Here is a 25231-nt window from a genome sequence, read left to right on the forward strand (position 1 = left end):
TATATATTTCTTAAGCTTCTAGGTCTCAGAAAAAGCCGAGTACAGTCACGCTTCCAACTGTCAATTCCAGAAGGGAGAAACTTAGCTTCTTTGTTCACAGTTATCACCGTATTTCTCTTTCTTTATTGTGTGTTTGTATTTCCTTTTTCTCATGCTTTTCCCCATTCAGTCCTCTAGTGGTCTTTCTGTTTCCTTGTCTCTTTCTTGTCTACACAACTGTAAAAGTGGTAGAAATTCTTGGTTCCTGTGGGATAATGGAAGCCAATTAATCCTAAATTTCCCATGCATGCTCCAGAATCATACAGATCGATGGAAGAGCATACAAAATTCTATTTTAAGCTTTTATATTGTATGACTCCATACCCGTATTCATTTCCTAGGTGTGTTCTAACAAAGTACTGCAAACTGAGTGACTTAAAAGATCAGATATTTGCTATTGCACAGTTCTAGAGGCTAGATGTCTGAAATGAGGGTGTTAGCAGAACTAGGCTCTCTCTGAATGCCGTAAGGGAAAATCTGTTCCATTCCTTTCTCTTAGGATCTGGTGTGTACATTCTTTGGCTTTGAGGTGCATCACTCCATTTTCTGATGGTTTTGTCACATAGTGTTCTTCATCTTTGTGTCTTTTTCTCTTCTTCTTATGAGGACATCAGTCATTTTGGATTTGGAGTTTACCCTACTCCTGTATGACGTCATTTGATTACATTTACAAAGACACACAATTTCCAAAGAAGGTCACATTCAAAGGTACCAAGGATTTGGATTTGGACCTATGCTTTGGTTAGTACAGTTGAACCCCTAATGACACCTGTGTCAAACTAGCAGGTAAAGGACACTACACAATAATTACAAGTAAGAGGGGAGATTGAAATGGGAAGCACCACAGCCAGCTTTAGAGAATCCGCCTGAGCAGAGTCAGGCCAATGGCACAGAAAACAAGAGTGTCATAGCGTAGATACAGTGACAGAGCACAGGTAAATTCACTTGCAGGAAGAGAGACTCTCACCCTGGTTGTAAAATTGCTATGTCAGATCTGAGAGGAGATTGTTCACCAAATGTTACATTTCATCAAAGTGCTATGCGTTATACCTTCAAAGCTTTGGCTACTTTATGCAGTGGTTCAGATGCTGTTCTCAGTGTGCCTTCACAATGTCAAAGCAGCCACATCCAGTATGTTATCAGCAGGACAGAGCATTCTGCTAACAATCACATCTGTCTAGAGTAAGTCCTTGTTATTTACTCAGGTCCGTGTATGTGCTATTCATATGTCAAATTACCTCTGTACCCCACTGAGACATTTGTTCTACTTCTTGCTTAAATAAAATATTGCTATTCAAGACATGACTAAATAATCATCACTGTCATTCTTGGGATATAATCAAGGGAGACAATAGAGAAAATTGAAAGATAGTAGGAATTTAAGGATTAAGCAGTAATGAAGATATTGGAGGATTCTGTGGTATAAGAATATACCCATCTTTGAGACAGAAAAGGCAATGGAGGCTTTATTGACTCTCACTAAAAGACTCAGATTGTCTCAGAAAGGGGAAAGAAAAAATAACATAATTTGGGTGGCAAAAAAAAGGGGAAATAAAGTACTTGTAGAAAAAAGAAACAAAAGTTATACCAAGATAAACCATAGAAGGAATTTCAGGCCAATTCCAAGATTTATTATCTATGTGGGAAACCCAGGAAAAAACTGAAAACTCAGAGATGAAGAGAAAAGCAGGTGGGTGTTTATCCTCATAGCCAATGCAGAAAATAAAGAAAATTCCACTAGTAAATGGTGGGGAAAATGTATTTACTATTTGAGGTTGCCAAGGAAATCTTACTATTTTGTGTAGTTTATTGCACTTAGTGCCAGACATATGTGCAATATAGTATTTTTAGTAAATTAAACATTTGAGAGAAAGTTTGTGATAAACATCTATATCCTTAGGTCAGACTCATGAATAATTGCCATGGATTAAGGTAATGCATGTATAAGTAACAGCAAAAGCCACAATTACTTTTGCACCATGCTAATATATTATTAAAACCTACTTAGTTTGAAAATTTTATTGGCTGTCTTTGCTCTTGCTTGGCCAAATAGCCTAAGTAGCAAGGAAGTGAAGTTGCTGATCTTGTAATACATTAAATCTCATATTGAGGTCAGCTTCTGTTATAATTTAAAAGATTCTTATTTTATGATCTTATCTATGCAATGAGCAGTGTGGTACACTTCTTTTTGTTTAAACTTCGTTAGGAGTAGCATATGCTTTAAAATATCAACATAAAATAACTGAATAAAACATTGGTCACATAAACTACCAAAAATTATATTATAGTGTGTTTAGCCACAGGAGGGAAAGCTAGTTTTCACTGTTGAATGATGAAAAGGAAGTACTACTTTGCCTATAATGATGGAGTAGATTTTGCCATTATGAAGACTACAATGAGATCTCATTTCCTGTATTAAAGTGGCTTCAAAATGTTTGACTATGAACCAGAATAAGTAATGTTTCACACTACAGCCTACTTCTGTCTCTCTTTCTCTCTCTTTCACACACACACACACACACACACACACACACACACGTACAAAATCAAAATCTTTACTAAATAATTGCTTTTTTTCATATGCATGAAATTTTGTTTCTCTGTGTGTGTGATCTGCTCTATCCAATTCTAGTTTATTTTATGATATAAAAAATTCTGATAATCATTCCTTAAATTGATTTCATAACTTATTAATGGTTCATAGTATAACTTACAGTTTGAAATACACTGGTTCACACATACCCAAAAGTCATCGAACATGGTATGTGCCCTCCTGTGAATATTCCTCAATCTTAATACAGTCTCTGTACAGCAGTCACATAATGGACAATAACGAAAATGATGAAACAAAATATACCCAAGAGAAGAAAAGAGCAAAGTATCTGTGGAGGTTTTTTTCTTTCTTTCTTTCTTTTCTTTATGGTAAGAAACAAAGGTGACATGTACCTGAGAGGAATAAAAGCTCTATGTCTGTATTCCATACTGTGACTGGAGTGGCTCTTTCAGTACGATTCAGAATAATAGTATTTCAGAATGTAAGAATACATGCTAACTTCATGACTAGAGTTCTAAACCTTAAATCTTTCTAATTTTAAGTAAGTTTGTTTTTAGTAGGGATAAATTATAAATTAAATTTATTGCTGAGGATAATTGGTGTGCTCAAATTTCAAAAAGGTATTTTAAATATATATATTGTATAAGGGCTATGTTTTCAAGAAGATTCATTCCTAAAAGATGTTAAATTTAAGGTATGCGTGTAGACTCAGACTGACTATTAATTTTAATGCAGTGCACAGAATTTATAATTTATATTAATCCAGTCTGTTTTTAAATATTCTCACAAAATTAATAGAAAGATTAAGCACATAATAAGAGGTCAGTTGAGAACTAATACCAGATTAATCCATAGGAAAAGAGGGATATTATGTCCATAGGGCCATGCCCAAGAATATGTATCACAATTCCTAAAACTCTGCACTTAGACATATACATGATTGAATAAACAACCATTGAAAAAGAACAAGTACCCCTTGGAAAATTACTTCATTAATCATACATTCATGGATGTACTCAAAATAATTGTTTGCTTTCTACTATCTAAATGAAATAAGTATGATGTGAGAAAGAGGAAGTTAGGGGCTGGGCACGGTGGCTCATACCTATAATGCCAGCACTTTGGGAAGCCAAGGCAGGTGGATAACGAGGTCAAGAGATCAAGACCATCCTGGCCAACATGGTGAAGCCACATCTCTACTAAAAATACAAAAATAAGCTGGGCGTGGTGGTATGCACTTGTAGTCCTAGCCACTTGGGAGGCTGAGGTGGGAGAATCACTTGAACCCGGGAAGTGGAATTTGCAGTGAGCAGAGATCACGTCACTGCATTCCAGTCTGGTGACAGAAAGAAAAAAAAAGAAAGAGGACGTTAGGGAAGAAGTTTGAGAGTCAGATGAGTTATATTTAGTATAGAGGGTTCTTTCCTGCATAAATGGAAAAAGACAGACAGAAACATGGATACAGTTATTTAGGAATGTATTAAAGAATTAGAATGTTTCAGAGCAGTAACAGTAAAGCTCCAAATTTGCATAATTTAGTAGAAATGCTTTCTATTGAGAACTATTTTTCTTTCTCTAAAGATTGCATGAAACAGTTTATAATGTCCAATATGCCCTTATCTACAAAAATTATTCCCATTTTTCCTAATCATGTACACTCTAATCTCTTTATTTTAATTTATTGTATCAAATATTCAGAAATAGATTTTGGAGGATTTAATAGGAATATTTGCTCCTTACCAGATAAACAATCCTAGAAACAACAAAGTTTGAAGGAAGTGTAGGAGAAACTCATTTCATATATTATGAAGTTATTACAAGAATCCTGAACTAGTTATAGAATGAAAAGTTTATTAGTCAATATTTATTGAACTCCTATTCCTCAGTCATGTGCTAGATAAACAGATATATACAGAAAAAAGTCAGATAGTATTCTTTTCCCTGAAAGAATCACAATTGGATGAGAAATTTTTATGTTGTACCACCAGGTTCCTCTTTTGACTCTCTTGACAGTTTTGCAAGCAACCATATCACCCCTGGAGAAATGAAGCTTACATGTCTGACAGACCTAGACAAATAGAATCAGTCATATGTTTGGCTCTGATCAGATAGAGTTATTATGCTGACAGCAAACTCCTGGCTTTGTATTTATTTATTTCCTGAGTAATGTCATTAAAACCGTGTGTACACTGACAACACAGTATATCATAATTAAGAATCTTGTTCAAATGTATAATCCCATCTATGGCACCCTCAGGAATAAATGATCACTAAACTTCATTTATCCTGGAATAAAATTCTATTAAGAGTCTATGTGTATCATAATAACTAGCTCTGTGCCTGACTCATGGTATGATTGACTAGTATTTGTTTCATTTTATTTAAAACTGGCCTATAATTAAAATATTTTAAGGACATTGTAAAATTACAGAAGTTGGAGAAAAATGTTGTCCTCATTGAATTTAGAGCTTCTCATGTACTGTCCCTAGACCTGTTCTATTGTTTGCAAGATATGGGCATGAAAGATAGCATGATTGAAGTATGTGATTTTTGGTATTTCTGCTGTTACTCCCTTATTCCACAACCATAATAGACATTGATAATCAATCACAGCACTCTTTCCTATTGACCCTTTCAATATCTTCAAAATAATGTCTAAGATTCCTTCTAGAGATTTGCCATTTCTGACTCTTAACTATGGGCTTTGGATTTAAGAGGCCTGTGTTCAAACCTGAATCTTGCTATTCACTAGCTTAATGTTTTTCAGAAAGCCATATGGCTTCTCTGATCTTTGCTTTACTCTCCTATAAAGTATGGTAATAACTGCTACTTCATAAGGCTATTTGGAAAGACTGAATGAGTTAACACTTGTGAAGCACATGGTGCATAATCATTGAAAATAAAAACAAGTGACAAATAAATTATAACTTTTTTTGTTATTTAGGAGACCTTATATATCACCAGGCACCCAGAACTTATCACATCATAGTATTTAACAAACTGTTACATTTGTCACTGTTGATATTCTAGTAGCTATAGAATATTAATGAAAGTACAGATCGTAATCTCATCCTAGTGTTTAGCACAATGCTTGACCACTGGTTGAGACAAAGTAATACTTGTTGAACAACTGTCATGGGCATACCACTCACCTTTTCCATGTTATTTTTGTTTTATCGTAATTTACTTTTACTTTAGAGACAGGGTCTCACTGTATTGCCCCGGCTGGTCCTAAATTCCAGGACTCAAGTGTTCCTTTCTCGTTGTCCTCCCAGAGTGCTGGAATTACAGTTGTGAGCCATCATGTCAGGTCTCCCACTGTGATTATTATTCAACTTTTCACTTCCAAACAAAAAAATTAGCAAGGCATTTCAATACATTTGGTTGCAATGATAATCTAAATTATTTTCAGATGATAAATTAGACATATTCAAAATTACTACATCTAATTTGCAGTCCTTGCCTGGCAAAGGAGAGAGAACACATGCTGGCAGAGGAAGCTTTTAAAAGAGCACATATAAAATGTCCCTAACGTTTAGTGATTCAGTAAACTTAGATTTTAAGATCTTCTATTATCTAGTCATAAAATATTTATTTTGATCAGATTCCTTACATTCTGGTACTATGTTTTTTCTTACGTGCCAAGAAATTTGCATTTTAATCTAAGATACATATATGAGATATCATTGTATTATAGAAAGTGTATGTAAAGAAAATATGGTTATTACAAATCCCTTCTTTGATATACCTCAGAATTCCTGAATAAAGTTGGAATTCAGAATGAATACATTAATAAATACCAAGTGACAACAAAAAGGAAATGAATACCGGAAGTATTATATATATCTTATCTTGAAAAGCATAGGTGTTCCACTTCTACCTTGGCTGTCTTACTCTGACCCTGCCCCAGAATCTACTCCCTCCTTGAGCTACAGTCTGCAAAAGGCAGTGAAATGTCATAGATGGTTTACCTAGCTGTTGCCTTATTTCAATAGAAGAGTATCATATTACTACCTACAAAATGGTACGATTCTTGATATGTAGTAGACCTAGCGATCTTCCTTGTATTTCTGAAATCTAACTACGCAGCTCAACATTTTCTACTATTTAACCTAGTGAATGGTACCCTCAGCCCTCAGTGACACAATATCTTATTACAGCAAAAATACTGGAAACTTCAGTGACTTAACACAATAGAAATTATGTCTCATTCAGTTCATTATCTTAGATGGCTGAACAATTTGGCAAGGAGACCTTACGTCACAATCTTTAGCATGTTTTTTTTTGGGGGGGGGCGGATATAGAGTCTAGCTATGTCACCCGCCCAGGCGGGAGTGCAATGGCAGGATCTTGGCTCACTGCAACCTCCACCTCCAGGGTTCAAGTGCTTCTCCTGGCTCAGCCTCCTGAGTAGCTGGAATTGCAAGTGTGCACCACCACACCCACCTAATTTTTGTATTTTTTGTAGAGGTGAGGTTTCACTGTGTTGGTCAGGCTGGTCTTGAACTCCCTACCTTGTGATCTGCCCACCTAGGCCTCCCAGAGTACTAGGATTACAAGCATGAGCCACCGCACCTGGCCTAGCTTGTGGTTTTCAAGGTTGTCATGGTCATCTCCATGCCAACCAGGCAGAAGTAGAGGATTATATGCGCAAACATTTATATATGTTTATGTTTTACTTTCTAAAACTTAATCTCATGGCACCGTATAACTTCCAGAGAAAAAAGAAATATAGTTAGCTGTGTCCCTAAGAAGCAGAGGCAGTGTATTTTGGTAAACATTTTGTATTCTTTGTAATAATAACTGTATTTTATTTCAGAGGGCTAGAGTGTAGACATATGGCCTATATAATAAAAATTATGTATACAGGTAACAGTGGGTGGGTCTATAACACACGCTCCTAAAGGTTAAGTGACTGCCTAAAATCATAGAGTGAATTACAAGATCCTAGGTGATCAAGGCTCTAGATTCCAATTTAATATTCTTTCTAACATGTTACCTTGTAATAGAGTTGTAATTTTTCATATTCAGTCACTCCCAGAAGCCGTTCTGCAGTGAATGCAAATACTAAACAGATCTTAAATTCTGCAGTTAATATAAATAGTTATTGTAAACAGGAAGTCTTCTATGTTCACAAAGTTTTATTAAGAATATTTTACATTGTTTTCTTTTGATGCGATGCTAATAGGACACAGCTGAAACTATTTAGTTTAATTAGAAGTCATTTAAACAACACTCATTTCATTTTTCTTTTATTTGTTGCTAGTAATTTAGATTGTGAGCCCACTGGACAGGAATTGAATTGAATTGAACATGTTTTTGAGTGTCCTTTGAAGCTACTTGTGGTAAAAAATAATCTTGATATAACATATCCATTATAGCATTATTGAAGTGTTTTATATGTTTCACTGCACTGCATGAGTATGGTAAATGAATTAAAAATATACATAATTAAAGGGGAGTGATGTCAGCAAGAATGAAAAATAGGAAGGATCAGGCTGCACTTCCTGACAACAGAAAATTCAGTGGGAAACTATCCATAGCCCAGAGCATAGTTTTGAAAAGCCCAATATTTCAGAAAAACCTGAGGCACTGGCATGTTCTGTAAAACTGAATGACAACAAAAATAGAAAAGTAAGAAGAATAGTGTCACTTCAACTTGCCACTACTCCCACTCCTCCAAGTAGGCACAATGCCAGATGAAGAGGATTTCCCTGAGTTCATGGTTTCTACAACAGAAAAAGAGAGCCAGAGCAGTTAACCAGTTTCTTTAGTGTTTCGAGATGTTTCCTAAGAAGCCCATGTTGGTCTTACCTCATGGGGAATATTGTGGATAATAGTATGGCTAGATCATCCAGGGTAAGGTATCAATAAAACAATCAGAAAACACTGAACATAATGTCAGTGTTACAACCTTATATGTCAGTAATTACTGTCAGTGTAGATGGATTAAATTCACCAATAAAAAGACATGGAGTCACCAAATGGATTTTTTTTTTTTAAAGATGCAACTGTATGGTGCCTAATACAGTCTCATCTCACTTTTAGGGACACACATAGACTGAAAGTGAGGAAGTCGAAAGATATTTTCTATGCAAATGGAAAGCAAAAGAAATCAGGGCTAACTATTCTTATCTCAGACAAAATAATTTTATAGTTTTAAGTCAAAAATTATAAAATGAGACCAATAAAGTTATGATATAGTAATGAAAAGACGAAGTAAGAGGGTTTAACAATTGTAAATATATATGTACCCAACATTGGAGCACCTAAACATATAAAACAAACGTTAAACTACCTGAAGGGAGAGATAGATTATAAGGCAATGATGGTAGGAAACTTTAATACCCCTTTTCAATAATGGATAGTTCATCCAGAAAGAAAATTAATAAGGAAACATGGAAATTGAAAAATGCTTCAGACTGCAGGAACATAGCTGACCTCCATAAAACAGTTCATCCAACAGCAATAGAAAATGCACTCTTCTAAGGCAAACCTAAAACATTCCCCAAGATAGATAACATGGTAGGGCACAAATCAAGCCTTAGAAACTTTAAGATGGAAATCATATCCAGTATCTTTCTGACCACAATGCCATGAAACTAGAAATCAATATCAGGATGAATTTCAGAAAATCCATAAATACATGGAAATTGAATATGTACTTGAATGGATAAAAGAAAAAATTTTAAAGAGATATTTTTAAATATCTTTAGATAAATGGAAATGAAAATACAACATATCAAAACTTAAGGGATGTAGAAAAAAGAGTTCTAACAGGTAAGTTTAAAGCAATAAATGCATATATCATAAAAAGACAGATCTCAGATAAACAAGTTAATGTTGCTCCTCAAGGAACTAGAAAAAGAAGAACAAACTAAGCTCAAAGTCAGCACGAAGAAGGAAATATTAAAGAAGAAAGCAGAAATAAATAAAATGGGGATTAGAAAAACAATATAAAACATCAATAAACTTAGTCTTGGTTTTTAGAAAAGACCAAATTAACATGCTTTATTTAATCAAATATGAAAAAATAGAGAAGATTCAAGTAAATAAAATTATAAATAAAAGAGAAGATATTAAAGTTGATAGCACAGAAATACAAAGACTTATAAGAGACTACTATGAATAATTATAAATCAACAAACTGGACAACCTAGAAGAAACAGATAAATTCTTAGACACATACAACCTACGAAGACTGAATTATGAAGAAATAGCAAATATGAACAGACCAATAATGAGGAAGGAGACTGAATCAGTAATACAAAGTCTTCCATTACAGAAAAGCCCAGAATTTGATGGCTTCACTGCTGAATGCTACTTATAGCATCTTAAGTATAGAAATCATGTATAGAAAACCCTAAAGATGCCACCAAAACAAACAAACAAACAAACCTGTTAGAACTTATAAACAAATACAGGAGGGGTATGGTGGTTCATGCGTGTAATCCCAGCATTTTGGGAGGCCGAGGCGGGCAGATCACCTGAGGTCGGGAGTCCGAGAGCAGCCTGACCAACATGGAGACACCCCGTCTCTAACTAAAAATGCAAAATTATCTGGACATGATAGTGTATGCCTGTAATCCCAGCTACTTGGAAGGCTGAGGCAGGAAAATTGCTTGAACCTAGGAGGCAGAGGTTGCAGTGAACCGAGATCATGCCATTGCACTCCAGTCTGAGCAACAAGAGCAAAACTGTCTCAAAACAAAACAAAAAACTTATAAACAAATACAATAATATTTCAGAAGACAAAGTCAATACACAAAAGTATCATTTCTATATACTAACAATGAACTACCCAAAAAATAGGAGAGTAATTCCAGTTATAATAGCTACAAAAAATAGAAAATACACAGATGTTCTCCAACTTGCAATGGTTTGACTTATGATTTTTAAAATTTAGGATTTGGAACTATTTAGCCATTCTATTTTTTTATTTTCAGTATACTATTTGGTAAATTACATGAGATTTTCAACACTTGATTCTAAAATAGGTTTTGTGCTAGGTCTAAGTATTCTGAGCACTTTTAAGGTAGGCTGATCTAAGCTATGATGTATGGTTGGTTTAGATGTATGAAATGCATTTTTGACTTATGATATTTTCAACTAACAATGGGTTTATAAGGACATAACCCCACTGTATATCGAGGAACATCTGTACTTAGGAATCAATTTAACCAGGGAGATGCATGACTTGTACATTGCAAACTATAAATCATTGATGAAACAAGTTGAAGACACAGATAAATGGAAAGATGGTTTATGTTTATGGATTAAAAGTATTAGTATTTTTTAAATGTGAATACTACCTAAAATGACCTACAGATTGAATGTAATTTTTGTTGAAATTTCAGTGTTATTATTCATAGAAAGAGAAAAAAATTGTAAAATTCATTTGCAATTCTCAAAAACCTTGACTAGCCAAGACAATTATGAACAAAAAAAGTAAAGCTGCAGGTATCACACTATCTAAATTTAAACTTTACTATAATACCACAGTAATTAAAATAACATGGTAATGGAAAATTAAATAAAATAATTAAATACATATGCACACACATCAACCAGCGGAACACAAGAGAGAGCTCAGAAATGAACCGAGGCATATAAAGCCAATTGATTTTTAACAAAGGTGTGTACAACACATAAAAAGAATGAAATAGTCTTTACAATCAATGGTGTTGGGAAAGCTAGATATATGCATGTAGAAAAGTGAAAGATTTTTATATATCTCACACCATATATAAAAATCAACTCGAAATGGGTTAAAGACTTAATTGTAATACCAGAATCTGTGAAAACAACTAGAAGAAAACATAGGAGAAACACAACATTAGTCTGGGCAGTGACCTTTTTTTGGATTTGACTCCCAAAGCACAGACAACAAAAGTGAAAATAGACAAATGGGATTATGTTAAACGAAAAAGTTTCTGCACAGCAAAAGAAACAACAATATGAAGAAACAACTTATGGATTAGGAGAAAACATTTGCAAACCATGCATTCAGTAAGGGGTCAATATTCAAAATATATGAAGAACACAAACAATTCAATAGCCAGAAAACAACAACAGCAAAAACAAGAAATGGGGGAGGAACCTCAATGGACATTTCTCAAAAGAAAACATACAAATGGCCAACATATATATGAGAAAATGCTTCACATCACCAATTATTCGGGAAATGCAAGTTTGAAACAAAATGAGACATTTTCTCACCTGTGGGAATGGCTGTTATCAAAAAGATGAAAGATAGCACATGTTGGGAAGGGTGTGGAGAGAAGGAAGCTCTTGTACGCTGTTGGGAATGAAAGAGCCATTATGGAAAACTATACAGAGGTTTCTCAAAAAGCGAAAATGGAATTACCATATAATCAAGCAATCCCACTTCTGGATGTTTACCCAAAAGATTTGAAGTCAGTTTGTCAGAGATATCTGCACTCCCATGTTCTCTGCAGCACCATTCACAGCCAAGATATGAAATCAACCAAAGTGTTTATCAACGGATGAATGGGTAAAGATCTGTGGTACATATTTGCACAATGAAATACTATGCAGCCCTAATAAAGAAGAAAATTCTGTCATTTGCAACAATGTGGATGGAATTGGAGAACATTGGGCTAAGTGAAATAAGCCAGGCACAGAAAGACAAATACTACCTGTATTCATTTATATGTGGAATCTAAGACAGTCAAACTCATAGAAGCAGAATAGAATGGTGGTTACAGAAGCCTGGAGGGTGGAGGCAATGGGGAGATAATGGTCAAAGGGTACAAAAGCTTGGTTAGAAAGGAGGTCTACGGTGGGTTTCTTTTTGAGGTATATCACATAGTGTGGTGAATATAGTAATGATAATGTATTGTACATTTCAAAATTGCTAAGATAATAAATTTCAACTGTTCTCCCTACAAAAAATGATAAATATCTGAAGTGATGGATATGTAAATTTGTTAGATTTAATTATTCCACATTGTATTCATGCTAATTTCACTTTATATCCGATAGATATATAATTATAAATGGTCCATTTACAGTAAAGTTAAAGAAAATATTTACATTAGTCTACTTTGAATTAAGATGCTCTCTTTTTCATTTATACTCACTGCTTTTTAAATTTTAGGTGATCTTTTCTATTTTAATGGTTTAAAAAGTATTTGTCATTCGTTTTATTCCCCATATCCTGGAAAGCATCCAAGTAGTACAATAGTAATTTACGTCCTTTCAAACTCTGTATGATCCAATTAAATTCCTGTGCCCTCTGAATCAAATAATTGTTATTTCGTATTGTGACTGAAAGGTTTTCAAGTATCTCAAAAGAGGGAGGTAAGAAAACAAATGATAAAATTAAACAGTAGATTTTTTTTTTAAGTGTGAAGGGAACCAGTTTTAGCATTAGTCTGTTGCACAACTTTTAGCATTTTGAACAAAAGTTTATGCCACCATGGGAAGTCTTTTATGTTCACAATGTTTCTTTTTCCTGACCACTCTCCACCTTTATGAAAACTTCAAAAATCCCTAACTATTACCAAATAAGCACATATTCTTCCCTGTGGCTGAGCCAGGGGCTAGAAAACGGATTTTGTGTTATGTGTTAGAACATTTTGACATTGTATGCAGTATAAGATTACTGCAGACATAACTGAGAAACTCTTTGGGAGGATAAAATGAGACGAGAATGAAGAAGGGATTATATTGTGTGCATGTATGCCTTTCTAAAAAAGCTTTCTTCTGAAAAGGGGTTCTTACAGTTGTACAAAGATAGAAGTGAATATACCTACATACTGGAGAAAACTTGAAGACTTTGGTTGACTGACATTGTAAACCCTCCACATACAGACACAGGATGATGGACTGAGGAGCAAGGTATATCAGTGTACAGTGCTATCTCATTTATTAGCATTGTTAAGGAGTTGATGCCATAATAATGGAGGGCACCCTTGAACATCACTTTTATTTTTTTATTAGAACAAGTAAAAGAGAAACCCTTTAATTTGTTCAGTAAAGATTTATGAATGCTAATTATGAGCTATATTTTGGACTACGTACTGTATTTTGTTACCTTCCCTATCAAACGGAATTTGATGTAGACTTAAACACATTCTTTAATAAATACTTACGCAGTTTTGTAGTCACTATGTTTATTTTTTTTTTTGAGGATAAGTTACTATCGTTTCAGGAAATATATTAGTGCTTTCAAGTTATTGAAATTGTGTACAAATATTTGACTATGCTCTAAATAGCCCTACAGCCTTCCATTTTATAATTCTTAAGACCTTTAATTTCTTATTGCTGTATTATATATTTCTTCTTATTTGCTACTCACTTTGTATTAGTTTTAGTTCACTGTATCACTTATTTAACACTGACAATGAACTTCTCAGCATTGCTGATGGAAAGCAAAGCTATTTGCTTAATCATCAGTTTTTTACTTTGTTTTTTAGGATTTCTTAAATAATATAATAAATGAGTCACCAAACATTTTATGCAAAAGCCCAGGTAGTAGGTATTTTAGACTTTGAGAGACACAATAAGTTTCTCATCACATATTCTTTTTTTTTTTAATAATAGTTTAAAAATGATAAAACTATTCTTATCTTGCTGGTAGTATGAAAACAAGCTATGGCTCAGACAAGGCACACAGATAGTATTTTGTCTACCCCTAATTATAACATGCAATTGGCAACATTTTAGCTACCACTGACTATTAAGTTCACTGTGATTTCTTCTTATGTACCTCCAATGATAAAATATTGGGGAAAAAGTAGGTGAGAGATAGACATTAAAAAAACAACCAAATGAATTTTCAGTCACTAGCAAACAAAAGATTCATATATGAACAAACCAAATGCAGATACATTTCAGCTAACCTGTAATTTATTTCAAAAGGTTTTAATGGTAGCGAGTATGAAAGCTAGTTATATATTATTGGTGATATCTATAAGGTAAAGTTTTTCATTTTCAGAATTATTTTATTCTAAGATATTAAAATGCTTATGATTCTATTACATAAAATAATTCTCCTTTGTGATGTTTTGTACAATGACTACGACATATAATTCTCTAAAATTTTCCTGTATTTTGGCATAATAAAGGTAATGATTCACATATTTATTATGAAAGCTGTAGACAAATTATTTCTCAGGGATAGCTACTTAAATTTTGTTTTGTTGTATCATTACATACTATCACAGAAATAAATATGATGCCCTATTTTGAAAATATGGATGTTCAAATGGATTAAACCACTTGAGCTCTTACCTGTTTTTTGCCAACAAGACGAATCTCCATAGAACTTAGAATGCTAAATTTAACTGGCAACTTGCGGCCTTGGTCTGCATTGTAGAAGTTGGCTTATACATGATACAAAACTTTTACCAAGAGTAGAAACATGGGTACTTTCATTCTGAGCATCTCCCTCCATTTGCTAACCCTGAAAGACTTTTTCAATTATTAGTAAAAGACTTAAATGATGGTTATTTTGGTTTAATCATTATATTTTTCCTTAGCTCAGTTGCTAAACTTTACAATGCATATGAATCACCTTGGAGGCTTTATTAATATGTACATCCGCAAGTCCTCCTCCTATCCCACAGACACCAATTCAGTAGTAGTTCAAAATTTGCATTTTTAAAGTATCTATGCCAGTTTTCATGTAGATAATTCATAGCACTGCATTTTGAGAAACACACTCATAAACCATATCATACTTATATATCTGATTACTGAAACAAAATTAGACTCTTTTTACTCTAGACTCTATTTCTCTGCTGTAACACTTATGCCGGCAGATGAATCAAAGTGTGATCTTGAAGAAGGCAGAATCACATCTGGGTTTCCAAATTTCATCCCAATTTTCTTTCAATGTACCAGCCTGCATTTTCCAGCATGTGGCATCCCCTGATTTGTAAACTTCTTGTAGAATGGAGCCTGATTTATTCATCTCTGTGTCTGTTCCTGATGTTTCCTGTTTCACGTATAGCAGAAACTCAATAAATACGGTAAAGTTCTTGAAAGCACCATTTATTGGAGCACTACTTGAAACAGTAGATATGTGGTAGAGAGGGTGGGAATTTACACCTTCCAAAGTCATCTGGATTCAATACCATTTGACTTTCTGCCATCACCACCACATAGCTGCCACTCCGTGTTAGTACCCAGTTCAGTGGTATTGGGATAAGTTTGCCAAGGAGGGGCAAAGTGAGAATTGCTTGGTCCTTTGATTTGAAGGTGATGTATAAGGGAATAAAGTGTTTACCATTGCAGCCGAGAGTTAGAATGATATGACTTTAAATTAAAGTCAGGGAAATTTCATGAGTATATTAGAGAAATGTTGTTCAGATAGGAAATACTCTATTCTTTTGATTGTGGTTTTAGAATCTCTCTAAGGATCTTAAGTAGAAGAAAAATAAACTTATTTTATTTCAAATGGCATAGGCATTCTTTGACTGAAAGCAGAAATCTGAGATTAGACTCTGCCAGTAGATACGTGTTCCTGCCTAAATTATTGATTCCAGATTCTTCGTCGTATTCCCAGAGATAGCACTATATTGCTCTTAGGGTTCTTTGAAGGGTAGACTGAGCAATGCATATAAAATCACTATGCATTTGTGTATTGTTGATGAAGAAGCTAGCCACTTCTTCTCAATATAATATCTCCTTTAGTTCGATCATTTATTTGAAGAGAAGCAAAGAGTTGATTATGGTCAGTAAGAAAAATATGATTCATAATGCTAGTGACTGTCTATTATCAGTAAGGTCCAGTTTCACCGCTCCTTTCTCAATAATCACTTTATTCAGCTGAAACATCTGTTGATCACCTATTATGTACCAGGGAAATCCTAGGCAATTTGATATAACAGTTATCAGAACAGTCAAAAATTACCATTCTTATGGAGTTTACATTCTCCATGTAGGGTATGGGGATATTGATAATATACAAATAAAAGAATAAAATATAGATTACACTAGATGGTAATAAACAATATATAGAAAATAAAGCAGAGAAGAGGGATAAGAAACTAGAGGTCCCAAATTTTAAATGGAGTGGACTCAGAGGACTCCCTGAGCAGGTGACCTTTGAGCAAATAAAGAAGAGAGAGAAAGGGTCATATGGAGATGCCTGGAGGAGTCCAGACACGGTATAGCAAGTCTTAAGGCCTGGAGGCACATGTATGCTTGGTGTTTTTGAGGATAGCAAAGAAACTAATGTGGCTCAAATGGAGTGCACAAAGGAGAGAAGAGGAGATTAACACTCTTCTCCAGATATGTCATGGAAGGTGTAACAGAGGAAGCATTGTGGTTTCTATACAACTTTCTGGCCATGATACAGACTTTGTATCTGATTTAGATGAGAAGCACTGAAAGCATTTGACAAAAAGACTGATGAGCTTATTTAACATTTTTAAAAGATTACTCTGGCTACTATTGAAAATGGATTATACAGACATAATGATGGAAGTATGGACCTCAGTTAGAAGACTCTTGCAATACTCTTGGTGAGAGGATGTTGTCTGGGACCTATGTGTTCGTTAAGAAGCTGGAGGAAAATTCAGATTCTGAATGTGTTTGAAGGTAGAGTCATGTGGTTTGGTGATGGTTTGGATTTAGAGTACGAAGGAAAAAAGGGCATTAATTTTTCTCAAAGATTCAGAAAATAGAATTGCCTTTTAAAATTGTAAACACTGTTGGAATGGCAGATTGGATTGGGAGGAGCAAAGATCAAGACATTGTTTGCTTGTGGTTCTGATAGGGAGATGATACATACCATAATTCTATGTGAAGATGGCAATAACTATTGGCTATACATCATATAACATTTAGAAATGAATATGGGTGATACAGAAGGCACTGATATTTTGTTCATAGTTTATTTGAACCACAATATAGCATCTTCTTGTCTTCCCTAAGCTGACACTGAGTGGCTAGTCATTTAGCTTTACATCAGGAGGCCTGTCTCAAATTTGACAATATATTATTGTCAAGCAATATATTATTTAAATTAGAATGGGACTACTACATTTATTTTGTCCAGCACACATATGTTTTAATGGTCGAATCCATAATGTGATCAAAATTGTTATAATTAGTGGATTTGATGTTTTTTCTTACTGTGAAGAGTCAATGTATAGATTGTTATTTTCTTATGAGTGAGGCATAGACCTACATGTGTACAAGAATCAACATATGGTGTTCAATCTAATAGCATACAAATCTATCGAAATATTCAAAGGCCCCATTTGAAATAAATGGGGCCTTTGAATATTTCAGGGCTACTTTGTGTGTGTGTGTGTGTGTAAAATAAAATATATGTATATAAAAATGCCTATATATCCCTATATATGTGATATATTTGGACATGAGTATATATTGAAGTGGACATTTATTGTTTTGTTAAACCAGCATCAGCTCTCTTTTTAGAAATATCCCTTCTTACCTTTTCTACCACCCATAGCTGCTTTGAAGGCCACCATATGGTCCACTAGACAGAGCCATGGGTGGACAACTTCCTGTCACTGTCTAATCATGGTTCTTACCTGACAGTTTTTGTACTAATGTTAAGAAATAAAATATAGTATTTTCTAGAAATTTTTGCCCGTAAGTTAAAAATGAGGGAACTAAAGACAGCAAAATTTTCATCTTATAGCTCAAAGAAGCAGACAAAAACAGAGAAACAAACACTAAGATAACCAGAGACAGAAGGGAAGAGATAAAAAAGATTAAAAACAAAAAAGCAGACATGTAGGGTAGAAGAAAAAAATATTGTACAGTTCTGATAGTATTGGAATTTCTGGTTTTTAGTGTTCAGTCTCCTATCTTTGGATTCAAAACCCCAATACCTCATTTAAATGATATTTGGAATAAAAATAATTCTAATCAAAGTATGACTATATACTTGTACAGACTAAAATGAGAATATACATTTTATTTCTGAGAGGAAATGCATAATTTATTCAACATTCTTCAGATTATCTGTGTTGGCAATACTTTTTTCTTAGATTAAAATAGAAGGATAATTTTACTTCATTTGTTATCTTGCTTGTGCTGTGTTCTAAGACTTGGTTGTAATGCTTGGCATTGATTAGAGCAGAAAAGCTTTGGAGGAAGAAAAATGGGCAGTAGCAAATTCTACTGTTGTACCCAACATCTCCACATTATTTCATCTAAGTTTAAAATGAAACAAAATATTCTCAATATTTGTTGAGGATTTAATGTGTGTCAGGCATCATACAAAATACTTATTCTGTTTTATATCACTTTCTTGTCAACAATCTCTGCAGTATTATTCCTATTTTATAAAAGGAGGAAACTGAAATTTAATTAGGCTTCCTCCCCACGGTCTCACAATTGTTGACTGGAAAGAAGATGCAGGACTCCAATAACTGCTACAATATACTCTATCTTAGGCACAGAAATACCCAGGAAATGTTGCCGCATGAATATACTATTGGCTGTTAATCTAGCCCCAAAGCACTATTTTTAGTTACAGTTGTTCTCCCTCCACTCCAGGAAGATGAAAATTAATGTAGGCTGCCAAAACATCAGATTTCACATTCATCTTAATAATTTATTCCAATATTTGACAATCCAGTACATCCAATATTTAATGAGTTTGGGTTTCATGGTGTTTCTATATATTCCTAATTCCCCAAAGAGTATATTTTACTCTTCACATATATAGTGGAAATGAAAAAGATTTGGTTGCCATTGTCTAAATAACATTTTTTATATCAATATGACTTTTTTAAAATGATACCATCTACTATCCCTAAATGAATAAAATAAGTTTCTTAATTTTCCAGTGGTTCTAGTTTCCCAGTTCTGTGATTATGGAAATAACTTCCTCTGAATTCTTTCCAGGTTTTTATAGATCCTGTCAGTTTGGGAATTCAGAAGGCTTCAGTTTCAAGACAGCCACATAATTTATACTGTTCAGCAGGAATTCAGCTCCCAGTGAACTTAGCATCACGTTCAGCTCAGCTCAAGGTGTCTCAAGCTGATTTTTGACACTAGAAATTAAAATCCTCAGAGATTCCAGGTGTGGTTAACCCAATTACCTTCTGGCCTAGACTAAACTGTAATGCCCATCCATAGGCAAAAATGGGATCTTACAATGTTATTTTATGTATATATAGAGAGACGTATACTTAGATACCAATTTCTTTTCATTTGAGCTTTGATTTGGTCACCAAATAATTAGAAATCATACATCAGGGCAATACAGCAAAACTGTGCCATAACGTTATAAATACTGTCTGGAAAATTAAATTGCATGAAGTACAGGTCCCTATTATTACAAAATTAAAGAAAATGAATATTTTTAAAACACTTTATGCTTTCAAAACCATAAATATAATGAACTTATAACATACACACAGATCAGAACAGACTTGTCTGGTAAACTGAAAGCATCTCTAAGGATTATGAAGCAATTACTCCTGAAGCCTAGACTTTTTTCCACAAAGATAAGAAATTTAGCCTGTGTTGACTTAAAAAATGAACTCATGCAGGACAGAAGCCACTCTCCAATTGCATATAATATAGACAAATGCCCCTTATTGGTGTGTGTATTACATGGCTTTGCCTACTTTAGCCATAGTCTTGTTAGGTGAGTTATCCTAGAATTTTGTTTATATTTGTAATTTTTTTCTCATCAATATACCTGAGTTATAAGAAGATTGGTAACTTCTTCTAATAAATTATTCATATAAATTACAGAACTCCTAATCAGAAAAAATAGAGCAAGGTGACTTAAGTAAAAGTTTCAATGTTAGCATAGTTTTTTACATTTATAAACACTAGCTGAAATGACACTATATCACTATGGTTATTTCCTTCTAACAAAATATAAATTGCCACTAAACCCTTACCCACTTTGTCAGACTAATTCAAGCCATCTGCCATGAGTCTACCAGATATTTTTATATTCTGAGTTAATGAGAACTGATAGACCATTTCATTCCTTTTCTCCTCAGAACTTGAGAGTAATAAATATCAACTTGAGATAAGACTTTTTTTTTTTTTAATGATGTAGACTTTCTTGAACTGCAACTTAGGAAATACCAATATTCTGTTCTTTGGCTTATTTAGAGCTCAGCATTTTTATGACTTAACATCAATATCTTATATAACTGATGCTATCCTATCAGGGTTTTGAAATGATTTTCTCTACAGATAACATGTGGGAAATTCAGTTTGATGGTGCCTTTTTGTCACCAAGTGTAGTTTAAATTTAAGTCTAGTAAGAAGTGACTAAAAACATACGCAATTTTCATTGCTTAGTGTTGAGAATCAGTTACTGTGCAATGTTGAGTGTGGTTACAATTTTATATGGTGGGCTTGTATGCTTATCTCTATCAGTTGCATGGTCTTTTCATGTAGAGATCTTAGATCCAATTTTCTCCAAATCATGGTATGAAATTGAATAGACTAAATCTTTATTGCTTCTGATATGGTTTGAGAATTAACATTTATATTAGGCATAAAGACAAATGTATAGCTGAGGTTGCTGTCTAGGGTTCTAAGTTGTAACTTTATATTTAAAGGAAAAATAGCTGAGGTATGCTTGAAGGAATTAGATGGGCCACTTGCTTATTATAAACTGAGAAAGCAGCCCCCTGACCTTTAATAATGTCTCAGTTCTACTCTTATTAAGGCACTACATATTTATCCTCCGATAAGTGCATTTGGACTGGTCAAAGGAGAATCACAGCCTACAAGTAGGTACTGGGAGAAAATAGAATTAATTCCTTGTGTGAATTAATTAACAATAAGAATCTGGAAGAAAGAGAACTGAAAAATTAAGTTAACTCAGGCAGAGACCAATGAAAATCAATCACCTAAGATGTTCCATAATGATATGGTGAATACCAAAGACTTAGTTATTTAAGTAATTATATATGATCAGGAAACTGAAATTCAGTCATTTTTAATTTCATATGCTTGCTTCTGACCATGAATTATTAACAAATACATTATAAATACTTCAGAAATTTCTGAGATGCTTCCTATCTTTAGATTATCAATTTGTGTAATTCCATAGGACACTGGAGTTTCCAGGGTGACAATGCTAGCCAATCTAAGCAAAGGCCTAATCTTAAGTTACTTAAGCTGAGAAAAAGTATTAAAGCCAAGGAATATAGAATATTGAGACCCATTATAATTCTGTATAATGAAACCATAAGTTGTGTATGAGCCTCAGTGGGTTGGATGTTGTAGATAATTTTGCATAACATGGCTGTTTCTACTTCTGCATGTCAGAAGCATTGCCCTTTCATAACCTTATGTCATAGAGCAAGTGGCACTAGGCACTTGCAAGTGCTAGGCCTTATAGCAGAAATTTTAAGGCCAGTAGCCTTCATTTCTAATAGCAAAAGTTTAGATTATACCATAGTCATTCTGTAAGTTCTCCATTACTCTTGAATTTATATTGCATTAAACATCTGAGTCAGTACCTGAGGTTCAGAGGTCAGCATAAATTTCAGCCTTAAAATAGAAATTAAGTTGGAGTCAAATGTACTAATTAGGAGCATTATCTTTCTATTGACTTAGAGGCTATAGATTGTGGGTTTTTTTCTATGTTTTCCTAAGAATTTTCTTTCTCTTTTGCGTAAATCACGCCAGTAGCTGATAAATAAGCATCTTAGACCAACCTCAGGCAACCTCAAGCCTTTATCTTGCACCTTGGTTCGATTCTTTTCTTCAGTACTTTTTCAGAAGTTAAGGAAGCCATACTATGTGCATCTTATTGCCTTTACAATTGTCCTTTCAGTTGATAGCTTCTATAGGTTTACAGTTGAGTAACGTAAGGCCGAGATATTTCAAATGACTCACTGAGGTTACCAAGTCATTTACAGCAAAGCAATCAGTACAGCCCAAGAAATTCTGACTTGTCCATTGAAAGAGAATACCAATCCTGGCCCCATTATTCACTATGTTCATGACAATGGAAATGTCTTTTAATTTTGAGTCAGGATTTTCTCATCTTTAAAATAGAGATAATACAAACAAAGAACCAGGCAAATAGAAGATATTCAATAAAAATAATTATTTTTCCTTTCATTGGTGTTACTATGACCATATTATATCTGCTATAGAATTCTGACATCTGTGTCCAGTTCCAATGCCTGGAATAGCTTAATGCTCTGAAATGAAGGTCAAGTTTTATGGATTCATTGTATATATTTTTGTTTTACCTTACCATGAGGCTTTCAAATACTATCTTATAACCCATTACTTTAAAAACAACTTAACGCTGTTTGCATAAGCAATCAAAAAGAAAACTTATAAAAACTAACCCTTAACTTCCTCCCTCACAGCACACACATTTTAACATATTTTTGTTTCTATTTATATCTTGTCGTACTGCCTATATCTTGAAAAGTTGTTGTAATTACTATTTTTTATCAGTTCATTATTTAATCTTTCTACTTAGGATAAGAGTATTTTACACACCACAGTTGGTGTGTTATAATATTCTATGTTTCTTGCGTACTTATATTACCAGTGAGTTTTGTACCTTCAGGTAATTTTGCTCATTAATATTTGTTTCTTTCTGATTGAAGTACTCCTTTTAACATTTCTTGTAGGACAGGTCTCATGTTGATGAAATCCCTCAGCTTTTGTTTGTCTGGAAAAGTGTTTGTTTAACCTTTATGTTTGAAGGATTTTTTTTTCTCGATACACTATTCTAAGGTAAAAGTGATTTTCTCCCAGCATTTTAAATATGGCACGACCTTGGTCTGTTCTCAAACTGCTAATAAAGATATCTGAGACAAGGTAATTTATAAAGGAAAGAGATTTAATTGACTCACAGTTCCACATGGCTGGGGAGGCCTCACAATTACGGTGAAAAGCAAAAAGAAAGCAAGACACATCTTACATGGCAGCAGGCAAGAGAGAGCTTTTGCAAGGGAACTCCCATATATAAAATCATCAGATCTCATGAGACTTATTCACTACTATGAGAACAGTATGGCAAAACTGCCCCCATGATTCAGTTATCTCAACCTGGCCCTGCCCAAATCTCATCTTGAATTGCAGCTCTCATAATCAAATGTTGTGGGAGAGACCTGGTGGGAGATAATGAATCATGGAGTCAGGTTTTTCTTGTGCTGTTTTCATGATAGCAATAAGTCTAACACACCCCATGGCCACTACTACCATAGGCCCACAGAGAGTAATACCAAATTGCCACCAACGTTCCCTTAAGGCCCAAGGGCTCTGAAGTCAGCTTGTGCTTAATGCTGCCTGGTTTGGGACTCATTGCCTTCTGGCAATGGGCAGATCCAGAAAATGCCATTCAAGAGTCAAGTCCTACAATCTAGGACTACAAGAGCCTGCCTGCTTAGTGCTGTATGCCACTGTGGCCAAGGTAATACCTGAAGCCAGCAAGTCTCAGAGCTCAGCCAAGGCCCTTGACATAGTACTTGGGTATTGCTGTTGATTATTCAAGGCCCAAGTGCTCTTCACTTAGCAGATGATTAATGCTGCCAGGACTGGGCTTTTCCCTTTAAGGCAATGAGTTCCCTTCTTGCCCAGGGTGTGCCTAGAAATATCGTCCAGGAACTAGGGCCTGGAACAGGGGTCTCATGACTCTGACCAGTTCTGTATCCTGCTATGGCTGAGCTGGTATCCAAGATGCAAGACAATGCCCTTCCCCACTCTTCCCTTTCCTCTCCTCAAGGGGAAATAATTGGTCTGTTTTGGAGCTGCAAGCTGTGCAGCCTGGGCTTTGGCAAGGGGTGTTGCCAGCATTTCCTTAACTGCTCTGGCTGGTGTCTCAATAGGTTGCATGTCCCCCTAGTCCACTGTCTCTGGGCCCAGTTCAGCACTAGGACTCATGTAAAAATTGCAGTCCTTGTCGCTTAGACTGCCTTCAGGTTTACTTAAAAACCTATAGTGCCTTAGCCTGTAGTGACAAGGATTGCAGGAACTCAAGTTCTGACTGCTGAGATTGGCAATTCCCTTTTGGCTAGGGCTGGTCTAAATGCTCTGTCTGTGGGTGGATGTCAGCTGAGTTTGGTCTACTTTTCTTTTCTGCTCTAACAATACAACCATCGAGTTCAATACCTCACAACTGCTGTGCTCTCCCTCCCCCAGGACACTGGAACCCTCTCCACACCTTGCCACTGCTGGGACGTGGAGGAGGGGCTGCATTAGCTTCATGATTTTTTTCTACCTCTTCATTCCCTCTTTCAGGGATAGGATGTTAAAACCAAGTACTGCCAGTACTCACCTGATTTTGGTTCTGATGAAGGTGGTTTTCTTTTGTAGATGCTTGTTAATTTGGTGTCCTTGTCAGGGAGATCATTGGTGGAGCCTTGTATTCTACTATTTTGCTCCCTACTCCAAGGTTAGATTTTGAAATGCAAATGGAATGTCTTCCTTATTGTAGAAGCAGAGTCTTCACTAGGTTTCCAGGAGTCCAAACCCTCCAGTCGCATGTCTCTTCAGCCACTTCTTTTCAGTCTCTTTTGTTCAGTCTTCTTTTCCCTGGCCTTCCTAACACTGATATGCCCTAGGCTTAGTACTAGGACTTCATCTCTTCTCTTCCCTATTGTTCCCTTCTTTTCCCATTCTTCCCCTTCCTAACCTTCATTTTCCACCTACACTGACTTTCTTTGTGAACGTATCTCATTG

Source organism: Cebus imitator, unplaced genomic scaffold, assembly GCF_001604975.1.
Source record: "Cebus imitator isolate Cc_AM_T3 unplaced genomic scaffold, Cebus_imitator-1.0 Scaffold207, whole genome shotgun sequence".
NCBI lineage: Eukaryota > Metazoa > Chordata > Mammalia > Primates > Cebidae > Cebus > Cebus imitator.